The 8,330-nt window shown below is 44.3% G+C and overlaps 1 long non-coding RNA gene across 1 annotated transcript; it reads left to right on the plus strand.

Annotated features, from left to right (window-relative positions):
- Positions 1–2,732: 2,732 nt before the first annotated feature.
- LOC116794704 lies at positions 2,733–5,669 on the plus strand. Its single transcript, XR_004359865.1, has 3 exons — positions 2,733–2,952; positions 3,398–3,569; positions 4,867–5,669. It is a non-coding gene; the product is annotated as an uncharacterized LOC116794704 (long non-coding RNA).
- Positions 5,670–8,330: the final 2,661 nt, after the last annotated feature.

Below are 8,330 nucleotides of genomic sequence, written 5' to 3' on the forward strand. Positions count from 1 at the left end.
TATCTCCGTGTGATCTTATATCTGTGTGATCTTAGCAGTCACACTCTTGTGCAGCCTCTTACATTTTACTTCATCTTTTTCCTTCTTTTGTTTAACTTCTCATTTTTTAAAATCACCACCTCCTTGGAAACTCTTGAATAATAAACAGAGAATCAAAAGCAACTGCAAGAAAAGATCAGATAGTTTCCTTTGCATTTCACATTGCAGCAAAAAATAATTTATCATATTACAGTACCGGAGTTTACAGGTGTGTCAGAAACAGGAGGGATATTATTTGCTGCCTGGGTCTGATTTGACTGTAAATTCTTTGGGGTAGAAGCTATGTGTTCATTTCCATGAACTGGATTGTGATAGCCTTACTACTGTATAGGAAATCTTGCTCCTTTAGTAGGCTTGTGTACATAAAAGTATTGTAACCTCATCCCATATTTGCAAGAGGTTGTTAATGTCTTTCCACACAAAAGCACCTTTGGGGACTGAGCAGGGGGAGAAAAGCACCTTGGGGAAGGGTGTGACCTGCTACAAGGGACTCTCCTCCCCCCTTCCATCCCATACTTCTCCACTTCTGGTGAGCAACCTCACTGGCTGCAGGCAGCAGGGCTTGGAGCTGTCATTTAGCTTTGTTCACTACAAGCTGCAGTCATACATTTTGAGTTGTAGTTTTTGAGATTAGCGAGAGACACACACCACCATCATCCAGTGAAAATATAAGAGTGGAGAAGGCAGATGAAAAAAGAGACTTTGTGTTTGTTCCTGTCTTTTATTTGAGCTTTTCCAGCTTCAAGCAGCTGTAACCTTAATTAGAATTTACAGAACAAATAATAAGCAGCATCTTCTACGAGAAAAAAAACAGGGAAAAAGTAGAGAAGCTGAAGAAATTCATTCATTGCCCAAATGGCTGAATTAGAAAAACTAGCCTTCTTTTAAAAACATGGTGTGACTGCAGACAGGCATGAAATAGTTGTGGCCAGGGTCTTTACCTAATAAGGTCTTATTTCAAATATTCTTGGCATTTTCATGTTTGGTTAGTTCACTTTGAAACACAGAATTTCTTTCAGAATTTCTTTTATTTCTTTAATGATTTCTAAGTCTTCTTTACAGTGTGCAAGTTGAATAGAAGTTAAATTTAACTTTGCTTTTGAATGCAAAATAGATAAGGATCAGAAGAAATATAGAGAAGGCCTCCTTAAAATTAGCAGTTAGTCTCTTCCTTGGGAAACAATTAGGCTAGGAGTTTTTTTTTTCCAAGGAAGCAAGACTGATGTTGTGATTACAGTATTAGGTCTTACATGGTGTGAAACAAGGCTGCGTTCTCGCTCCTACCCTATTCACCGTCTTCTTTAGCATGATGCTCCAAAGGGCCACAGCAGACCTCGATGATCAGGACGGCATCTACATTCGATACCGTACTGATGGAAGTCTATTCAATCTAAGGCGACTGAAGGCCCACACCAAGACCTTAAACCATCTTGTCCGGGAGCTGCTTTATGCTGATGACGCTGCCCTTGTTGCCCACACAGAAGCAGCTCTGCAGCGTTTAACATCCTGCTTTGCAGATGCTGCTGAGCTCTTTGGGCTGGAAGTCAGCTTAAAGAAGACAGAGGTCCTCCATCAACCTGCACCTCAGGAAGTCTTCCATCATCCCCACATCACCATTGGCCAATCAGAGCTCAAATCAGTCCAGCAGTTTAACTACCTTGGTAGCCTCATCTCCTCAGATGGTAAGATCGACGGAGAGATAGACAACAGGTTAGCTAAGGCATATAGTGCCTTTGGAAAACTCCACAAAAGAGTATGGCGTAATAAACACTTGAAGAAAAGCACCAAGATTGGTGTTTACAAAGCCATAGTGTTGTCTACTCTCCTATATGGTTCCGAATCATGGGTCATCTACCACCACCACCTGCGTCTCCTAGAACGCTTCCATCAGCGCTGCCTCCGTACAATCCTTAACATCCGCTGGTCTGATTATGTGACCAATACATCTGTACTAGAGCAAGCAGCTGTCACTAGTATTGAGGCCATGTTACTGAGAACGCAGCTGCGATGGGCAGGGCACGTCTCAAGGATGAAGGACCACCGCCTCCCTAAGATCCTGCTCTATGGTGAACTTGCCACTGGCTGCCGCATGAGAGGAGCCCCGAAGAAAAGATACAAGGACTCCCTGAAACAACATCTCAGCCTTGGCCATATTGATCACCATAACTGGTCTACTCTGGCCTCAAATCGGGAGGCCTGGAGACACACCATCTATAACGCAGCTGTCTCCTTCGAGAACACACGCAGGATCACTCTCGAGGAAAAAAGGCAACGCAGAAAGAACCGTGTCTTGCAAAATACACCATCTAAGGAGTCTTTCTGCTGCGCCTTTTGCAATCGGATATGTCTGTCACGTATTGGCCTCATAAGCCACCAGCGTGCCTGTAGCAAAAGTGGATAGTGCCTTCCCAAATCTTCGTTCGCGAAGCCTAGCCATGATTAGGTCTTACCAACAAAAAGAATGTCCACCTCTCATTTTCAGGAAGAGATTATTATTTTAATTTTTAAGTGGACTTAGTGCATTTATAATCAATTCCTTGAAATAAACCAACATCTGTTACACCTAAACTGAGATTATAATGTCCACCTAGAAACTCATTCCTGTTGTAGGTAAACTCACATAACTTTCTTGTTTATTTAAAACACCAGGAACTTCAGCCAGAGACTGGATAAACTGATGAACAAGGAATTACAGCTTCAGAATCATTTTCTATCAGAAGCAATGTCATTGTTTAAAAATCTGCTGACAACTTTGTCCCAAACACTGTAAAGTCATGTGCCACTCCCTTCTCTCGTTTCCAGCTCATCTCTAAAAAATTATGAAAGCTGAAATCTGTCATGTTCAATCAGAGAGCGGCACGTTGACAAGGGCGGTCCATGCTGTGAAGCTGTGGAAGCTGCCCTACACTGCAGGTAAGGACTGCACACTAATTAATGCCCTCGGTTTAATTCTTTATTCTGAAATACTGCACTACCATCAGAGGTGAGATATTAAAACAATATGACAATTCTTCTTTTCACAACAAGCAACATTCAAATAAACTCTTTACAGGAAGGGCAAAGAATGCATACAGTTTCAGACTCAGTCTCTTAAGTATGTTCCAGCGATTTGCCTGCAGGTTTCTGCTACAGGTAGCAACTGTAGCTTCGTACAAACCATTTTTGTCCTATTAAATATGAAGGTTAGAGCAGTAGGAGCTGCAGAAAGAACAGAAGAGCATCATGCACTCTCTCCTTTGAAGTCACTTGGCAATTTCACCAAATCACAGATAAGCAGACACAAAAGAAACCTCTTCCTCATATCTCCTCTACCCTCCATCTGCCAAGGAATGCTGATCTCCTCTGATTTTCTTTCCAGTACTCTTTAGCTTCTTCCACCTTAGTGCATCTGCCAACCAGCTTGAGTTCTTCACTGAAGATCCTGCAGAGCAGGAAAATGTTTTCTTCTGATTGTCATCCTATACTGTGATGTCCAGACTTTTGTGGTTGGAAAACCATGGTAACATCAGTCAGTCCTCTCACATTATATAGTAAGTAATATGAGAGAGCACTTACCTTTTGTATAGAAGCAATATAGACCTTAATCACGTTATTTCTTTAGCTGTCCCAACTATTCAGTACAAAGTAGATAGGATGTTCCACAAGTGTGGCATACTTGTGGTTAATGATGCTCCAGCACTCAGGCAGATCTTTCTTCCTGGTGGAGAATAATGTATATTGATCTCTGCTGTCCTGCCTTGAGGCCTTGAACTGATAGTAATGGTGTGCTGAGACAGCTGCTCCCAGGGACTAGCCTTTGTTTATTTTGTTCTCTAATCAAACCCATAAGTATGACAATAAAGAGCATCAGTTTCAATGCAAACACCTAACCCATACCACAACTAGGCAATGTTTGGGCTCTCTGTAATACACTGATTTGTTTTTCTGTTTAAATAAATAAACGTAGCACAAATGTTTTTCCATAAAAAGAAAGGAACAGCAAGGAAGAAAGGCTGGAGCTTTCAGGTTGCCTGCCCATACACTGAAACATCCCCAACAGCACTGTCACCTAGATAGGCAAATACAGCACTTCACTCAAGTGAAGATGTGGCCGAGCACTGGTCAGGACCACATGAGCTATATCTCTGCATACTCCAAAGCTCCTAGAATGGATCTCTGCTACAGACCTTTTTTGTGGCATTAACAAAATCTCTGTGGTTGTATAACTGTCAAGGCCCTTCAAGGTGGCTCTTCAGTAAGGAGAAATCCAAAATACTCTGTTCTTCTTCCTTTCATTTGTTTATTTATTCATCCCTGACTGGAGCTTGGATCTTTCATTCTAAGTTAATGTGTTTATAAAGAGTAATTTTATTAGCATCTGTTACTTACTTTTCATTCAGTCATTAATTTTCATTAAACATTCACAGATAAATATGTCTGGCATACTTTATTGAGGTGATTACACATAAAAATTTAAAAATTTAAACCTGCCTCTTGCAATGGGGAATAATTTTTTAAAAGATATTGTAACCAAAGCTCACAGTCAAATCTGAGAGGGGAAAAGTTGGAGAACACCAATCCTAGACTCAAATTAGAAATGTTTACGTTAGTGTTAAGATTACCATGTAGTGACCTATGCACCAGGCCAAGTGAATGTAACAGGGCTGTATCATGTCTCTGCAAAACAGTATTCAAAACCCCTCTTTCCCCATGGAGTGCTTTTCCTAGTATATCCAAAGCAGCATGCACGATACACCTCAATCCAAGCTTTCCTCTGCTAGCTTGGAGTTTCCTACAGTCTCCTTTCAAACTTTTCTTTGTTGCCTAATACCAGTTTCATCTTTCCAGAGGGACACTGTGACCTGCTTTGACCAATGGATGGAGTTAATACAGGACCAAATGTAAAACCTGATTGGAGAGAAGTACCTGAGAGACCTTCTGTGCCACAGACAATTTTTCTAGATGAGAGACCTTTTTTTATTACAGAGAAGTATCAAGGGAGTACAAACACCTCTCTGAAAACCACAAGTTATTTTGGCAATTTTTTCAGGCGGGGAACCTGAAGAAAAGGAACTCAGAATTCACAAAGAAATTTATTGCTGAAATCTACAGAAAAAAAAGCTGATAGATAAGAGAGGTAGACTGCGGGGAGAACACCATTCCTGCTCCATGCATCACATCACTACAGATACTTTTCTCTCTTGAGGGTTCTGCAGTAAATACTCTGATAATGTTTTTACTATTTACTCTGCCCACCTGCTCTGTGCACTTTAGTCTCTCTGGAAGGCCCTTGCATGTGGCCCTAGTTGTTTCCCTATCATTGTCCTGTTACGAAGTATGAAAGTGTGGTTGATCTTGATGCCGGAAACACAGACAGGATGCTTAGTAAAGAAACAAGAACTTTAAAACATTTAAAAGAATTTATGGAGTCATTTCTGGGATCTCCTTCTGCCAAGGATGCAGTCATTGAAGATCTCCTCAGTGCACTCACAGACTACATGTTCCATTTGTAGGGAGGGGCGGAGGGATACTTTCCATGTACTGAAAGGATCATCTGTCTTGGGATTTCTGTGAATTTTAGAGATGAGAGGACATAGCACAGAGATATAAAGTGTGAGCATTTCTGTCTTCTTGAGAACACGATTAATCCTCATACTTATGCTCTGAAATAAAACTAGTTACACCCATAGAAAAAATGCAACCATGTGCAGAGCTTGGACCACATTTTCAGCATGCACCTGAGCTGAAGATTCTCCTGACAAAGCCCAATTTCTCTGCTGGTTGCTGTTGAATCAGCTGATTATCATAGGCCCAGTGTGAATATTAGAGGAGTTGAGCTCTGTGCATGTGCCCAAATTCATCCATTTTTATTCAGCTCAATAATTCCACCACAAGTCATCTCTGCTGCTATTCCTTACTGAGCCATCGTGCAGCCACACATGAAAGTTCACTCCCTGAAGCAGCACTTGTATTCAATTTCCCGCAGAGCTCTGGTTTAAGTGGGGAGGATGGTCCTGCAGGATTTTGTTTTTCAGTGTTATGGCTTATTTTAAATGAAACAAACTCAAAAATGCAGTGTGCTTTGCAGTGGAAGAAGTCTTACATAGCCTTTTAAAAAAATGGCAGCAAGTGCTGTCAAAGCTCTGTTTCATATTGACAAAGTAGTTGATTCAGACAGGAAGGAGATGACTACATATCAGAAATCAGGAGAGAGATTTTCTTGCACAGTTACTGAGCAAACATTCACAGAGTCCTGAAGTTACAGGAAACTCCTGATTCGTTATCTGTCATATCCACGGAGTAAGCAAAGGGCTGTAACAACTCTACTTCTAATGGTGTCCCATGTTATGTTCGGTCATGCAATTGAGTCTGTGGTTCACAGGTTAGTAGGGTGCCCTCATGGCAAATTAGGTAATATCTGCTTTATCTTCCTTCACCAAGCTCAGTGTTTTGCATATGTTGCTTCATACTCATTTTGTTTAAATCAGCCTATTAATTTTTGTACTATGCAGTCATTCTCAAGACAGGCATGACCTCAGTCTTTTATTATTTAATGACTTTCCCTTTGTGGGACAACATACAGCTCTTCCATGTTGCTCGTCACTTGGAAAAGGACCAACTTCATGAGTTGGTCTGAATGAGGAGGGGGGAAAAGGAAAAAAAAAGCCTTCTTTATTGTTTTTTAGGTATTGAAATCTAGTCTTGCCTTCTTCAGGCTGGAGAAACTCCAGATAATTTCTGCTGGTACAAATATGAATGATACGCTTCTAAACAGTGGTACAGCAAATTGTTCAACCCTTGTCTGAAGCACAATTTCTTAAGACAGTGAGGTGCTATCCTCTTCAAAGCAGCTTCAGGGCATTAGAAGGGTTTCAAGTGAAACAGGACAGATTGAAGCAACAGTCATAATCTCATCTTTTCCCATTGCTATTTATTGCCAATGAAGTGTTCCTATGCATCTGTAATGGCTCACATTTCTCTGGGGGACAGGAAGCTTTAGTGTATATTTCCAGTGAAACAACTTCTAAAAAACAGTCTGAATGCATAATTTTGACCTCAGCATTGAAAGGTTATTTCCCTGCAGACTCAGAGGCCAAGTGAAGTTGTCAGGTGAGACCAACGGTAAGACTGGCAGATGAAACCTTTCTGTTTCAGCAGGTCAGGGCAAACTGTGAGGAGAGCAGGCTGCTGTCTACAGCACAAAAAAGGGCCCAACCGTGCTGCTGGCTTTGCCTGCCTGTGAGACCTAGAAAACCCTGAGCAGCTGCTGTGGCCATGGGAGGCCTGGGAACATGTGGACAGGGTTGGGGCTGGTCAGACTCAGCAGCAGCAGGCACTGCTCCCAAAACTCTCACCCAAACTCTTCTCCACCCATACATCGCTGTCTCCCTTCCCCTCCTTCCCTCTGGTGGGAGCAGCCTGACCTGGCCCAGCCTCGATGCTTTGTTCAGTTTCGCCTCAATCCAAAGATCCAACCTACAAAATAGCAGGAGCTGAGAAAGATAAAGGAGCTGTGTGGTCCTGACAGCGGTGGACCCATTGCAGATGGCCTCACCTGGGCAGGACACTCAGTCGAAGTGCTTGAGTTGGATTTTAACAGCTGGGTCAATCTGAATGCCCATTGCTCTCTCCAACCACTGAACACTCCTCCTTACAAATAAAGGCTTATTGTACATTGCTCGCAGAGGTAGCCGCCAGCACCCTTCCCATGCCAATGGGTTGGAATGAGCCATTGGGCCATGCAAGGGAATGCCATGTCATGGCACTGATGCCAAGCAGGACCACAGGGCAGCAAGCCCTTCTCAGCCTCCCTTATGCACACCGGGAGCACCACCAGCACACCGGGAGCCCACTGCGTCTGCACCGGCCCCACCTGAAGGAGAACCCCGTGCGCCTCTTGCCCGCGATTCGCGGGGCTGCGCTCTGTCCCAGGACTCCGGGTCATCGGGAGAGGGGGAGCTCTTCCTCAGGGGCCCGGCCCTCTCCTCCCATCCGCTCGGGAGCGGCCGTCGGCCGGCTCGGGCAGGGGTCGGGAGCAGGGGCTGCCCCGAAGGGACCCGCTGATGGCGAGGGGCGCCATGCGGGGCCGGCGGCTCCCGCTTCTGCTCGGCCGCGGGGGCTGGAGCGGGGCGGGGGCCGGGGCCGGCCGGCCGGGTAGAGGGGAGCGGCGCCTCGGCCGGAGGGGGGTGCGGAGCCGCTGTGGAGGGCGGAAACGGGGTGGGGGGATTTGCGTCAGTGAGGGAGCTGGGAGCAGGCGAGGGCGGGCGGGACGGACGGAGGGACAGACGGACGGAGGGAGCCCTCCGAGAGGC

The sequence above is a fragment of the Chiroxiphia lanceolata genome, chromosome 1, assembly GCF_009829145.1.
Source record: "Chiroxiphia lanceolata isolate bChiLan1 chromosome 1, bChiLan1.pri, whole genome shotgun sequence".
NCBI classification, from domain to species: Eukaryota; Metazoa; Chordata; class Aves; order Passeriformes; family Pipridae; genus Chiroxiphia; species Chiroxiphia lanceolata.